Source organism: Choloepus didactylus, chromosome 2 (assembly GCF_015220235.1).
Source record: "Choloepus didactylus isolate mChoDid1 chromosome 2, mChoDid1.pri, whole genome shotgun sequence".
NCBI classification, from domain to species: Eukaryota; Metazoa; Chordata; class Mammalia; order Pilosa; family Megalonychidae; genus Choloepus; species Choloepus didactylus.
In genome coordinates, this window is record NC_051308.1 from 79,138,752 (window position 1) to 79,155,334 (window position 16,583).

At 38.3% G+C, this 16,583-nt stretch overlaps 1 protein-coding gene across 5 annotated transcripts in view; it reads right to left on the reverse strand.

Annotated features, from left to right (window-relative positions):
• Window positions 1-16,583, reverse strand: part of RGL1 (ral guanine nucleotide dissociation stimulator like 1) — a 266,774-nt gene that overhangs the window by 86,158 nt on the left and 164,033 nt on the right. The window lies entirely within an intron of this gene.

Here is a 16,583-nt window from a genome sequence, read left to right on the forward strand (position 1 = left end):
TATCAAGGATGTTTTCTATGGTCCCAGGATAAAGTTTAGTAAATATTATCAATTTCTCCCTTTCTATTGCTCCATGGTAAGTTTTCAAACTCATTCTTAAAAACAGCTCCTAAAGTGATTTGCTGGAGCCAACTCATACCAGTTTGGGTAAGCTGACTGTTAAATTTTAGAAATTGTGTGAGCCAGTTGATGTCATGTTGTTAGCCTGAAATCTGCCGTGGTGGGAGTATTTTATCCATGGAAATGAGTAAACAGTAAAAATTTGGCAAGCCTTTAGTTACGCTTTCACCAATGTCCCACTAGTTGGTTTTCATGCATCCTTAGAACTGTGATCTGACGTCTTTCAGCCCATGAAAGGCAATGCACATTTTGATTCAACAGCATCAGCAATCAACTGAGCTGCCTGAAAAGTAGCTGTACCAGCACTGGTCTACTCGCTGTAGAGTAATGGAAAGCGGGGAGGGAGTGCATGACTTGCGTGACTTCTGGAAACTTGCAAGGGAAAAGGGAAGACATTTGCTCCTGAAAAGTAGCTATCACATGGAATGAAACAGTAAACATAAGTAGGCACAATTGTACCTTGATAGAAATAAACCATAATAGAGAAGAACTGATTAGTAATAAAATCCTTAAAGCATAAAACTTGAATATGAAGGATGAAAATTAAATTTAAGGAAAACATGGCTGTGCCTTACATCCTGCAATAAATTTGTTCCTAATAAATTACATAGAGATGCAATTTTCAAGCTGAACATGTTCTCCATATGCACTAGGGAAGCTGCCATATTAAGAGAATCCTGTCAAGAATCTTTTTCTAAAGCAAATAATTGTTCTGTGATGCGAACAATACCAAGCAGTTTATTTCTATTGCAAGTTTGAATTGCTTTATATCAGATTTTCCTAAATTGAAATAATCAGATGTCACAATTAAAGAAGAGGGGCAAAGAAGAGAGAACTGAATCTCTAAATGATGACACCGAGTTTACTAAATAATTTTTGCTTTTTCTTCACCTGGCCTGTCAGAATTCAAACCATTGTTAGGAAATTAACAGGTGAGGCTGCTTTCAGTGGTGGCAATCACTTTTAAGGGAGTCGGAATAGCTTAACATCATCATGTCTAACTGCTAAGAGGGAATAATATTAAGACTCCAGCTCATTTGATAGATGGCTTTGTTTCTTCATTTAATTTTTGAAATACGCTTTTCATTTACTAAGGAGAATCAGTTTCAGAGAAAATACTAAATGTTTCTGGAGGTTTCTTAGGCTTTTGACTCAGATTATGTCCTAAAACTGTTCATTTTATATGTTGTTTAAGAACAGCCCTTATAGTACCCATCTGTCTTCCAGAAGCCTCAATTAACTTCACCAGACACAAAAATGAAAAGGATATATGGTTTCAAAGTCTAATTACTTTTCTAATTACTTGGTGTAGTGTTGCCCTAAGTGTGTGCTGCAAAATACTAGTTCCAAAAAGATGGTCCCATGGTCATGTTTGGAAACTACGAGGTTTAACAAAGTCAAAGACATTTCTTTACCGCAAAATTTGTTAGTCTGTAATATGCTAATATGTTGAATGAAGCTCCAAAAGGGGGATATGGTATATGACATTTCCAAATGGATTCCCCTTCATTCTCAGAGCATCTTCAAAAACTTTGAATGAACACACTTTAGAAAATGCTAGCTTACTAAGTCATTGTTGTATTTAAATTTTAATTCGTATTTGCCATATTTCACTTTTAAAAAGTCAAGATACTATAAAATTGTTAATTTCTCTTCAATTATGTATACTCCTTTGATCTCTTTCTTTGTATCAAATTTATGAGTATTTTTGTTTCGTGCTTTTTACTTTGTTACTGCAAAAGACCAGGCCAAAATATACTCAGCCTGGATAATATGAAGAAGTAGTACCTTAAAAATATAAGCCAATGCCAAATATTAACAACAACAACAAAAGGAATGGCTACTCAATCTTTAGGGATAGTCAAGCTCTAATTCTAAATCAAGCTTTATTACCTCATGATAATGCCAGGGTTCTCTTACCAAATAATTGTGTGATTTGATGATTCTTATTTTACTTAAAATGGAAACTTCACTTTAAAACTAAAGAGCTAATTTTTCACTGAGCATTGATTTGGCCAAAAAATTCAAACACAGGGAAAAACGCTTGTCAAAAGACCTAATAAAGTAAGTCCCTCTTCCTGCCAGAAAGCAGATTTGGCAGAAAGCCAAGGTTCTCCCTCTGGAGTGGAACTATGTTATTCATTAATCTAGTTGCTTCTCCTCATTCCTCTTTTGACTCTGCAAAAACTTAGTTTGTGAGTCCAAACTCCTTAAGCCCCTTTAATATTTTTTTTGTTCCTCAGTGTTTGCATCTGTACATTAGGAAGAATCATGTTTCAACTAACAAAATGGCTAATAAAATACTTTGGATATTTAGATTTAAAAAGTCGTTCTGTAAATGCAATGAATGTGCCTCAACGACAATATCATAAGATGTATAGGACTTGCTCTGGTCACTAAAATCCTTCTCACAAAAATCAGTGATGCATGTTAAGGTGTCAGAGCACTGGATGTTTTTGTTTTCTGCAGACTTGCTAAGCACCTTGATACCAACTTGCTGTGGCAGGGGGAAGACCAGGTTTTGAAGAGAAGTTCTTATTTCCCAACAAGTAGAGTACATGTTTATGAACATGAAACTTAAAATTACCTTCTTTTTGCTGGAATTATTTAGACATGAAATTGTACTTAAGGGAAAACACACAAAATATACTGTTCCTTTTAGCCAGACTAGAACAGCTAAAATTTTAAAATTTCATTTGTGCTGCAAGATAGTCAATAGACATATAATCCTTTTTAAAGAGACTTTAAGAGCTGTTTTTCTTTGTAATATCCCAACAATTTTGAATTGAAGTTTAAAATAATAGGAGGAGTGGAAGATCCTTGGCAGACAAATGTTGAATAACACAGACTTAGAAAGCAAGACATGGAGGGCTGAGCTTTCCCTGTGGGTTAGCACGCTAACAGGAAACAGCTCAATCTGGATTTCATCAGAGACCATCGCTTTTCTGACATGATCATGATACTAAGGCTGCAAAAATGCTACATGATTGTTTTTTTGGCCAATTATTATGCCATTAGAATTTAGCTTTTCCAAAGAGAGTATGCCTGGCTCCTATGTAAATATCTAAAACTCTGCCCAAGTGTCCTAGTTGTGGAATTTCCTTAATTATCAATTTCGTGGTGAAGGGGAGAGGAGAGAGACTGTGAAAGATGAAGTACACCTTATTTCAATTCTGCTTCCAGTCAGTTATTTTCTTTCACCTTCGGAAACACAAATTGTTAAAAACTTGGATGGGTTCTCATTTGAAAAAAAATTCCTTCAATCGAAAAAATACTTCAGTTATCTGATACTTTAACAGTGGTCTTGCTAAGTAAACAATTTCATTAGAATGGAGACAGTACAGAGTCTTTCCCAAAGTCACACTCAGCCCTCAGTACATCAGTTCTCAGATATCTTGACCTAAGCAGCAAAGTAAATATTGAGCGCTATTCCAGTCTTAACTCCCTAAGAAAAACCTAACACCTATACAATGGGTTTTATAGACTTTAAGAAGGTACACATTGCCATACCTATATTCATCCCAAAATACCAAGGGTGAATTTTATACTCCCCTTTCAAATGCCCCACCATCACCCTGCAGCAATAACAACAAACCACCATCGTATAGGAACCCCCATGAGATGACCCACTAATAAACTCTGTCTATCTCTCCACATTACCCAAAAGTACAGATTGTATGTCCTTGCCATATAAAGAAAAATCTGTTCTCTGAGTAAACCCCATGTATGCAGTGGCACACTGCAGAGTGTTACAGCAAGGCCTGTGCATCTGGGTATTATGAGCTATTTACACATGGGACATTCAGAGATATAAGCCAAAGCCTTATATCAACATGAACTTCTGCTTTGTGTGAACATCTCCTTTGGGTGTGAACTCACTTTTTTGCTAGGTTTGGGTTGCCACATAAAATAATAGGACCTGCAGTTAAATTGAAATTTCAGATAAACAACAATTTTTTTTGGTATAAATATGTCCTATACAGTATTTGGGACCTACTCATACTAAAAAATTATTCACTGTTTATCTGAAAATTCAAATTTTACTGGGTATCCTCTATTTTTATTTAGCAAGTCTGGAAATCCTATGCTGGGTGCATCTAGGGGGTACAGAATGGATGTCTCATTTTTTTCATCTACTTATCCAGCCACACATTTATTAAATGGTATTATGTGCTAAGCACTATGCAAGGTACCACAGAAAAAAATGTAAACAGCAGGCAGTTTTCTGAACTCCCAGGCTGTTCAGTCTGTGAAGGAAATAAGATACGAAGAAACTATTCTAATGCAATGTGAGTAAAATGACAGAGAGAGAGGCAGGATATCATGGCAGCACCAGGAGCACAGAGGGGTAGAGGAAGCCTCAGAAAAGAGTCCCTGACTTAGCAGGTGACGCCCATAGTGGGTTTTAAATTATCAGCGGTATTAAAACGTTGGGGAAGAAATAGCAGGTAGGGAGACCAGCACAAAACAAAGGCAGATAAGAGGTATGAGGGAGAAAGTATGTTGAATAACACAGACTGAGAAAGCAAGACATGGAGGGCTGAGCTTTCCCTGACAAAGGGAATGAAGGACTTGGGTAAAAGGTCAGCAGGACACAACCCAATTATGGAGGGCTTAGACTGCAGCTGAGACTAAGATTGGCGCTAAGGAGTGGAGACTCCATTTCCTGTAGGAAATGGGGAACCAATGATGAGAATTTAAGCATGGTCAGAAAATTCATGGTGTGGAGGACTGATGTGATGCGGACAGTTTTAAAGTTGGGAAAACCAGTAGGAATCCCTCTCAGATTTTGTCAATGGTAAGTTCAAGAGAGACCTTCATACCATCTCTTTCTGTGCCAACTCCAGTTAATTACTTTATGTTGTCACTTTATTATCGCTGACCTAATAGAAGACAGAAAAATTATACCTCTGAGTTAAGAAAAAAGTAGAGATGTGAAGGAAGAAGTAGAGAAGCATGTGCATGGTAAATGACATGTGCTCTAAAAAATTACAAGATACCAAAGAGTTGACCTTGCTAAGGGAGCTGTAATAACAAACCATGGCCAGCGTTTTATCACACAGAATTCCCACCCTCTTCCACCATCCTGTCTCAGCAGGGTTTCCCAGATCACCACGTATGGTCCAGGAAGCCCCCTGGGGGAAACAGGAAGATGAATTTTCCATCTCCTGAAAAACAGTAGGAAATGCTGGTTGTGAATCTGCTTGGCCCCACGTTAATCCACAACAGACTCTATCTTCTCTGACACAAATTCCCATTTCTGTCTTTCCAGCCACCCTTCAGGATTCCAAAGTTCTTCAGGACACAGAGTCAAGAAATAAGTAGGGTTTAGGAGTTTGCTGACCACATTGTTCAAATAAAATAATTTGTCTTTTACATGATACTTTTCTGTTCAAAAATCAGAATGCTAAAGATTGCAATGTTCTGAATTAACCTGGATTCCGTTTCCATTTCTGAGGCCTATATCCACTCGAACCTAGAGCAGCAACTGAACATTTCAGTGCCTTGGTCATCTACTTTATAAAATGAAGAAATCACATGTTATTTTTCTTACTTCCCAAGAGTCAGGAAGTTTCATGAGAAGGTTAATAAGAAGTTCAAGGATTTAGAGTTGCATATGGGGAGTTTTGAGCTAAAATAGTCACTGTTGCATTTGTCAAATAACACCACAAACTGCCATATACAGTTTAGCATCCAAAATAAACTTCCAAAAATCACAACTCCTTCCTTTCTTTCCCATTCAGAGCTTCAAATGTCAGGTCTTCCTATCCTGAGGGCACAGGTTAACAGGTGCCCTGGCCTTCTGAAATCCATTTGTGCAGCCCAGCCAACCTCTGTCTGAAAAGGTCAGCAGAGGGTAATGAGCTTCTGCAGGACCTAACACAGTCTGTGAATGAAGCCTACTATGAATGGAAAGGCTTCCCCACTGCCCAGAACCTTTCCCACAGCACTATTAATCCCACAACTTCATGGGACTTTATCTTGTGAGATTTAAGTGTTCCTTTCCCAATCCTTCGAGGGTGGGAGGGAGTGGTGGTGATTTTCTGATGTTTCCAAACTTAAAAATAAAGTTCATTAGTTTGATTCTTATTCTGCATACCACATATAAGAATCATTCTACCTGCCCCATTTTCCTATGGGATCAGTTCAGTTTTAAGCAAAGTAAAGATTCAGTTCCCACTATTATTATTATCATTAATTATCATAATGATCAAGCACAAAACTCAAAGCCTCATTATCAAAATGCCAATAAAATCATTACTCCTCCGGATTTAAGAATTCAAGCAAGGATTCTATATAGTTTGTACCTTTTCCCCTCCAAAACAAAAATTCAAACATAAAATTTAACTTTATAGTCCCACAGAGCTCTGGGAGATAGGGTCTCTGGCAAGTACTGTATCCCTCAGTGCTGTGTTTGACACAGGTAGTTTTTCACAGATCATGAGCTTGCTAGAATTGGCTACCTGTAGAGCAAGCAGATCTCTTTCAAACATATTATTATGTGATCAAACCTAGGGCAAGGCATGAAGAATGATTTAGTTTATTTTGAGTACATCTCTCTCTGAAAGATACAAACTATTTTTTTTTCTTAATAGGCTTTCCTCCTTATAAGCTGAAAATTAATTCTAAATAAACCATTCTTATACCTTAAGTGAGGGGGAAGAGAAGAGAGGCTAAAATTTACTTATTGATCCCCTACTGTGGGTTAGATACAATGTTGCTTAATCCTTACAACAACCTTCTAGTATAGGAATTATTCCCATTTATCTGGAAGAAACTGTAACTCTGTTCAGAGAAGTGAGGTTCAAGAAACCAGGTGTCTCATACAGCATCAGCAACAGATCAGGGATATAAAACCGTCTGTGTTTCCACCACAGTGTGTTGCCTCAAAACACGAAGGGATACAGTATTAGGTATTCAATCTTCATACTTGTACACCCAAGACTATTCAACCACCTACTTCATAGGTATGCTATAAAAAGATAAAATTAATATATCCGAAAGCATGTTGGAAGGTTCCAAGAACTATTCTGCACTCTACAGACAAAATATATGATTATATTTAATACTGAAGTCCTCTTTTCACTTTCTTTCTCCTACTCCAATTGCTTTTACCAAGTTAGATCTCATTATATCAAATGCGCTCTCCTCTCCACTGACTGAAACCTATGAAATCTGAGGGTAAAAAATACTATTTTAGTGTTAAATACCCTCTTTAAAAGAGGAAAAAAAATCATTCTCATTATCACAGTTTCTTAAGTGAATAAATTAAGTCTAGGAAAGACAACTAACTTCATCCAAGGACCCAACAGAAGCCAAGAGGACAATGTCAACAGCTGTACAAGACGCTACTAGACAATGGCGACTAGGACTCCATAGGGAACAGTGATAATCTCCTCTAATTTCAAGATTACTAATTTTCCTACCTGATAGGTTTATAACCCTATTCTAACTCTACTCTCTAGTCTAGAGACAGTTTCCTTCTAATTTTAGGACAAATGGCAAATGAAAGCAGAATGAAAACATGATTGATTATGGGAGATAGCCAGACCCAAAGAGGCAGGCTTGTAAATGCTGACACTTAAAAATATATACAAGAGAATGCAGAAAATAGAAAGGACTGACAGTCCACAAAACATAGATTCAATTTCTCAAAATGAACAAACTGAAAAATCAACCATTTCATTCTTTAGATATTAATGTGTCAAAAATACACGTAAAAAGATAGGTGGTATTAGTTGTAAAGCAAATATCCTCCTAAACATTTAAAAAAATGACTCAAGACCCATTCTCAATGTTAGTCAGTAAAAATAATGTCAAAAGAACAAACTCAGAGCTAGAGCACAGCAGATATGAATATGACTATTTACGCATACAGCAAACTGTTAAAAAAAAAATAAAAAAGCTGAAATACAGCCCAGGCGTCAATTAGAAACATGAATAAAGCAGATCTGGTTAAGACTAGAGCAAATCAGGCCAAAGGGTAAAGGCTGAAACTGACTGTGTTCAAACTTCAACTTCCATGTGAGACCAAGGGAAGAGATGTTTATTTGGTGTAGGATCTATATTTTCTAAACACCTAACTTTTACAGTCTGTTCAAACACTACAATTACATGGAACTTTGAATAGGAAGTGAGCTATGGTAGGTCTGTACAGATTTGAATGAAATAGCAAAACATCCTAAAGTAACCCGGGTGGAGAATAAAAATATATATTTGGGGCCCCCTTGAAGAGCTGGGGGAGAATGCAGAGCTATTGGACTCCCTCACCTGGACTGTTGCTGATGTTCTCACAAACATGGGGACTGACAGCTTGATGTGCTGAGCCCTCTGTCTTGGGATTGGCCCCTATGAAGCTTGTTGCTACAAGGAGAAGCTAAACCTGCTTATGATTGTGCCTAAGAGTCTCCCCCTGAGTGCCTCTTTGTTGCTCAGATGCGGCTCTCTCTCTCTAAATAAGTCACCTTGGCGGGTGATCTCACTGCCCTCCCCCCTACGTGGGACCTGACTCCCAGGAATGTAAATCTCCCTGGCAACGCAGGATATGACTCCCGGAGATGAATCTGGACCCGGCATCGTGGGATTGAGAAATCCCCGAAAAGGGGGATGCGAAATGAAAAGAAATAAAGCTTCAGTGGCTGAGAGATTTCAAATGGAGTCGAGAGGTCACTCTGGTGGACATTCTTACACACTATATAGACAACACTTTTAACACTTTTTAGGTTTTAATATATTGGAATAGCTAGAAGTAAATACCCGAAACTACCAAACTCCAACCCAGTAGCCTTGACTGTTGAAGACGATTATATAACAATGTAGCTTGCAAGGGGTGACAGTGTGATTGTGAAACCCTGTGGATCACACTCCCTTTATCCAGTGTATGGATGGATGAGTAGAAAAATGGGGACAAAACCTAAATGAAAAATAGGGTGGGATGGGGAGGGGATTATCTGGGTGTTCTTTTTTTATTTTTATTATTTACTCTGATTCTGATTCTTTCTGGTGTAAGGAAAATGTTCAAAAACAGATTGGGGTGATGAATGCACAACTATAAGATGGTACTGTGAACAGATGATTGTACACCATGGATGACTATATGATATGTGAATATTTCTCAATAAAACTGAATTAAAAAAAAAAAAAGAACATCCACTGAGCACAGAACCCAAATAAAGTGCTAAGGGAATCTATAAAGGATATGAAGGATCTTTACTCTTTAAAAATCTAAAAGTAGAAATTAAATATGAATGTGATTTTTTTTCATTTAATGACATGGAAGAAAGGACTGTATAGAGCTTAATACATATGCCATCAACAGTAAATAAATGCCAGGTAAATAAGCAGCACCCTTACAGAGGGAATTTCAGAACTGATGGGCATAAGATAAGGATGGCAGGCTGGGGGAAAAAACTGGCATGGAAGAAGCACTAGAATCTGGTTCTAGTTCCAGTTCAATTAATCAGCAAGAACTTGTTAGTGCCTTCTGTGTATCTCAGCAGTGAGTCAAGATAATTCTTTTTAATTGGGTTGGTTGGTTGCTTTTGTTTCTAACTATTCTCATTCATTCATTCAACAAGTATTTGTGGAGTCCCTACAATGTGGAAGTGAGAGATACAGCAAAGAACGAGACAAATAAAAACACCAATAAATGCCCCTCCTCTATGACCAAATGAGAAGAAAACAGGTTCATGAGACCATCACTGACTGGACCTGGCCTTGCTCCTTTAGGACCCCATCTCCTAGAAACAGAATCTTAAATTTTCTGAGCCTGAGAGTTTTATGCTGCTCTGCTATAAATGCCATAGAGAGGTATGGCTGATTTAATAATCACATGCATATAGATAGAAACTATGGATATAGAGAGAGCAACTCTTTCTAATCAATACTAACTATAAATAGTAATTGCAGATGGGACTATTGACCAAGCTGGTATAAAATACCATCCTCAACCACAGCCTCTCTGACACTTCCAGCTATGCTATGGTAACTTTATCCATGGATTATATTATTCATTTGTATAGGTCAAATCAGTTTTGCTTTTAACCAAAGGCACCGCTCAACAAAGATAACATTGAGAAAATATTCTAAAGATTTCATCTTATCAGTTTAAAGTTTCTGAATATAAAATATTTTAAGATTGTTTTTGTGAAAGGAGTTACTAATAAAAGATGTACATTTGGGGATTTATTTGTCTCTTCTCTTGCACACACTGAACAGTTTTCAGGAGACCCAACTGGGATGCTGGGTAAAAATGCTGATTCTTGAGCCATCCTGCAGAGATTCTCATTACTAGGCATAGAATGGAGCCCAGAGGTCTGCATTTTAACCAGCATCCTAGGTGATTATAAATGCAGAAGATCCACTGATTACCCTTTAAGAAACACTGTGACTGACAATGTGAAAATAAAGACAAGTAAGCTTTACCAATGGGATAAAGGAAAAGCTGATTAACTAATATAAGCTTGGACAAAGCCATATGACTTCTCTTTGGTCTTAGTTTCCTCATCTGTAAACTGGGGATAATATTACCTTTACATCCTTAACTCACCTTGATGTTGTGAGGATGATCAAAAAAAAATGCGGGATACACTTTGACCTACTTGAGATAAAAGGCCTATGTAATAAGCCAAGGTATTATTAACACTCATATGTCAATGACTGAGATGCTTTCAAGCAAACCTATGTGGTTTTTCTTATGTGTTTATCCTATGAAATCAATGGGTTTTCCTGAAGAATGGAGGATATTAAGAATAGCCTATAGTATTTACCTCTGCCCACATTACTCTTCTACCTGGTTGTCAAATCTAATAGAAACTCGTTAGCTTTTACCTCCTGTTATTTCTCCACAGAGCTGGTACTACTGGTTCCCTTCTGGAACTCTCTACCCCTTTTGCTTATGAATATTGCTTTCCGAAGAAAACCAACAAATAATAATCCTTATAAGTACTCTGTATGTATCCCATAATAACTTTATGAAGTATCTAAATTTATTATTCCCACTTACAAATAAGAAAACTGAGACCCTGAGAGACTAAGTGACTTGTCACTAGTCACACAGCTAAGAAGTGGGAAAGCCAGGATTCAAATCTAAGCAGTCTGGGCCCAGAACACTTAGCCACAACACTATCTCATCCCCCTTAGGGCTCTCCTGCAGTTCTGCAGGCTGATCACTGGTTCCTTGTCCTTCATGGGCTGTCAATATGGAAACATTTCTAACTTCAACCTACTTGCCCTCTTTTTCTATACTCTTTCTGGCCAACCCATACATATACTCCCTACGGTTTCACTTAACAAGTATTATATTAATTCTCAAACCTTCCAATTTTTACTTTTCTTCTAAGGTCTAGGACCACCTGGATAACCCAAAGGCAACTCTAATTTAACATGTAAAAAAGGAAATTCATTTTAGTCCTCAAAAATCTCACCCTTCTCTAACTTCTTACTTCCTTAAGGATCCAATCCATAAACCTGCAAATCATCCCTATTCCCTCCTTATCCCCCCCAACCTCCAAAATCCAATCTCTCACTCCCTAAATATCTATTTATTCTTATTCCCCATCCTCACTGCCTTTGCCTTAATTTAAGTTTCATTTCTTCAATAGTTATGAGTAACAAGGACCTAACTGGTTTCACTCACATCTAGTCTTGTCACTTCAATCGGTAATTTGTTGTGATAATGATCTTTCTAAAGCATAAATCCTGCTTCAGGAATAAACTCTTAAGTGTCTACTATTCACGCTACATATGCCTGCCCTATGGTCCAACAATTCCATTCCGAGGTACATTCCCAAGAAATGTAAATGCATTTATCAACCAAAAGACATGCACAGAAATGTTTAAAGCAGTTTTACTCACAATCACCGTGTACTGTCCACATAATGTTGTAGGTATTTGTTTACTTATAGGTAAACAACTTGTCTGTGAAATTCTTAAAGGCAAAAACTAGTCTATTCCAGGGCAAACTGGGCCAAAGGGTAAAGGTCGAAACTGACTGTGTTTTAAAACTTCAACTTACATATGAGACCAAGGGAAGAGATGTCTATTTGGTACAGGATCTGTATTTTCTAAACAGTACAACTCTACAGCCTGTTTGTTCAAACACCACAATTACAAGGAACTTTGAATAGGAAGTGAGATACGGTAGGTTAGTATAGCCTAGAGTGAAATAGTGACACATCCCGAAGTAATTTGGGCAGATATTAAAGAATATATTTACAGCTTCCCCCCCAGCCCCAAAAGTTTACTGTGAGATGCTGGACTACCAAGCAGCTTCCAATGCATTCTGCATGAGAGATGTACAAAAGTCAGTCAATGCATGGTATGTGAATATATCTCAATAAAAACAAAATTTAAAAAAAAAAAAAAGTCAGTCAAGATTTCATGTGAAGCCTTTCTAACTTCCCCATTCATCCATGCCGGCTTCTAAGTCTTGAACATAAACAGCATCACTGGTGGCTTCTGAATTTATCTTAACTTGTTACTGAAACAAATAAATGCCCTGACACTTCATCCCAGAATGCTAAGTCAGGGTCATTTCCACCTTATAACAAGGCCCACTTGCTAATTTGGTCATTAAATCGTCTTAACTGGAGGTGGGTCCACAGCAGCATTTCTTTGCCACAAATCCCACTTTTATTCATTCATTAATTCAGAAATATTTATTGAGCTTCTATTATTCTCATGGTACTATAAGACACTGCGGATACAGAAGTGAACAACACAGACATAGTCCTATCCTTATAAAACCATCATTCAAGCAGAAAAGACAATTACAAACTGATACTTTAATTATTTAGTGGCATCCAGATAACTGCTCCCTAAAAAGAGTTACAAAAAGAACATAAGGCAAGGGGACCAGATTTTATCTTGGAGAGCAGGGAAAGTTTCACTGAGGAAACAGATCAGAGCAGTGAGTAGGTGTCCACTAGGTCAGAGAGAGACCATTACTGTTGAGGTAACAGGACGTGCAAACGCCATGAAATAGGAAGAAACGTGGCATATCAGCAGCTGATGTGAACAAAGGAGAGTGAACTGGGGGAGAGTCACAGGAGATGAGCTTAGCTAGGAGACTAAATCTGGTCTTTAACCAAATATCATGGGAAGGCATTAACAAATTTTAAACAGATGACTACACCATGATCAAACATAACATGGGTCTACACGAAGACTGGACTGTTGTTGGGGACGATTAAGGTAGCATGTATAAAATCCACCCTCAGCGATGCCGGAGATATGCAACATGGCCGCTAGGGCTGATGCAATAACGGCTTAAGTTGCCCTCAGCCTTCTTTACGGAAGTGATAGCCGTTCGCGCCTAAGATTCGCGCCTAGAGTGCTAGCTTTACAATCTGCCTTCTACCCCAGCAACAGTAGCTACCAATCCTGTGCTAGCCTAACATCTGCCATCCGCCCTAGCAACAGCAGCCACCAATCCTAGACCACCACCCGCCCTTGCTAGCCACTCCCCCTCTCTCCTAGAGTATATATGCTCTGCCCCTTCAATAAAGATTTGCAGCTTGATCAGAAACCTGTCTTGCTGTCGTTCTTCACGTCTCTTGTCCCATACCATTCCTCCCTCACAGGACTCGGAGCCTCCGTTGAACGTCCCGCCGGCCGGGACAGACTGTAGGAAAATAAGTAAGGATGCAAGAAGAAACAACTGGAGAAGACAAGAAATATGGTAGCAAAGTTTCTCAAAATGCAGATCATGATCCACCCATGTCAGAATCACCTGGGATACTTGTTTAAAAGCAGATCCATGGGCCCCACCCTGACATGCTGAGTGCAAATCCCTGGGGAAATCTGTATTTAGCCCCAGGTTATGCTAACGAATATTAATTACTAACAATAATGGTAACAATATTAGGGAAATTCCAGTGGTAACTGAATGAAATAAATCATAATGAAGTAAAGAAATGTATTTTTACTGGAAATGAGGCTTCCCTTCTAAAGTTATGGCATCACCACACCCTTCTCCAACTCCTTTTTTTCCTTGCCTGTAGCAAGGGGCCAATGTTGCCATTGATTTGTATCAATTTTATTCAGAGTAGAAGCATACACTTGCTCTGACTTTTTACGGAGTGGAGCAGATCAGAGGAAATGAACACATAAGGTAATCAGTGTTGTTATACAAGTTCTATTCTGACTAGAAACATTTAGATTGAGCATAATATTATCTTCTATTTGGGTTGGCCTTTTTATTATTCAAAACCTTTTTATACAGACAATAACATTTGATCCTCACAATAAGCCCAATTTACAGACAAGAACACTGAGGCTCAAAGGAGCTAAGCAATTTACCTTGTCCCATTACTAGTAACTGACAAAGGCAAGAGTCAAGTACAGGCCCCTCCGACTCCAGGGCCACACCGAAGGAGCAGTGCCAGATGGCTCAGTAAGTCAGGCTCCATTTGCTCACCAAAGGTCCCCCATGGGCTGTCCTATACCCCTCATTCCACGCTTGGTAAATTGTGAGAACCTACTGGTGTCAGGTGTTGGGAGCGAATCATGAATTCTCAGGTCCTATACTCAACAGCAGGTCAAAATTCTCTCTACAATGTACTGGGAAGAAAAGACACCTCTGCAGGCAAATCAGGACATAGCTGTTCCATGTTACTGAAACTATTTGCAGGCAAATATTTCTGTTTTAATATTAAAAGGATAGAGGTCATGAGACTATGGGAAATTATAACTGTCTAAATCAAACAAAACATAAGCTTCTCTTGTCAAAGAGATGTAATTGTCATGTCACCAGTAGTAATTGTATGTTTGGATTTTCAAAATGCATTCTTCTCTCCCATTAAAAAAAAAAGTTGCAGCATTTCCCTTTCCAGGAAAGTGATTTAACTAAATAGCTAAGCTAATAATCACTAGCTGCTTATTTGGTGCAAACAAAGAAAGCACTGTCTCTGCAAGTGGACACAATGGTCCAGAATGTGATTTGAATTTCTGTATCTGGTTGGGAGAGACCATTCTATTACATAGCAAATGTTGCAGCCTGAATACATATTACATAACTCCATATTGCTTTGTCATTCTAATTAAAGTGGGGGAATTTCCCTTCACAATTAGAAAGCTTTACTCTCTGGTCACTTCCATGATTTGTAAGATTAAAAAATATGTATCTTGAGCCAGGGACATAGTGCACACAGCCGCCGTATCTGATGTAAATAATGAAACAGGGGAATGAGAAAAAATATTTTTCAAGGACCAGAAGGCAACTGTAGGAGTAAGTAAAATGTGTAGAAGAAAGCCAGGCTAGGTCTACCAAACTGAAAATCTATGCTTCATAGCTATACATTAACAGGGGGAGAAAATATAGCATTTTTCAAATCCACTTACCCTTCTAATTGATAGATGAGCACCTAGCAGACATTTAGAAGCATGTATTGATTCATTTTGCCAAAAGGGCATAAAGAGGCACAAACAGGCCACTGACACCCCACAATAAAGCAGCAGTCAGGGGAAGCAAAACCAGTGAGCAAGAGTTTCTGGTTCGGCAATTGTTAAATTCAGCCACCATAAATTTCTCTGTAGCCCAAACATCCAATTAAGTCCACACCTTCTGGCCAGTCTTTGAGACTGAAAGGAAGGAGGCAAAACCTTTAACATTTCCTTCAAATCGATTTGGAAGGAAGTTGTTCAGGGTGTGAATGTGGTCAAGGAAAAAATCAAACTTTAGGAAACCAATACATTTAAATCACATAACAGTGATCCTTGATGGGGGAGTTATTTTCCCAACAAGGGTCCCTCTAGAACACCAACACTTTTAAAGTTTCATTTATTTGATGGAACCCTTTCTGAAATGTCACTTTCATGCCTTCAGAAGTAGAATATCCTGAGCATGATTTAACCTTTTCATTCATCGCTCAGTAGGCCACCAATGCTAAGAAGGGGACTCTATTATCTGCCCTCAGAGGCACTGAGACAGGTAGAAGTGCTTATTACAAAACTGAATGATCCCACATGCCCACACTTTTCCAGGTCTTATGCCTGACATTTAATTGTCTCTTTCTTACATTTATTTATTCAACAAATACGTATTGTGCCTTCTTCTGTCTGAGAGGTGCTGTTCTAGACCCTGGGGATAAACAGAGGGGAAAAAAAACACCAAAACCTAGGTCCCCATGGAAATTACATTCTAATTGATGAGAGGCAATCAGTCAATAAAAGGATGGTGATACCATGATAAGTATTATGGGTAAAACAAAGTGGAAACGGGAGACAGGGAGTGCCAGGGTGGATGGGGTTGCAATTTAAATGAGCAGTCAGAAAAGGCCCCATGAGAAGGTAGCATTTGAACACAGGCTTCACTGTGGATTGCCAGTTTTTGTTGCTCTGAGTGTGTCTGCCTCTGAAAACCCCTACTCTCTTCTAATTGCTAGCCCTATTCCACTGTAAACAAGGAACTTCACTAGGACTATATATAAACAACCCACTTTATTAGGTATTAAGAACTGACA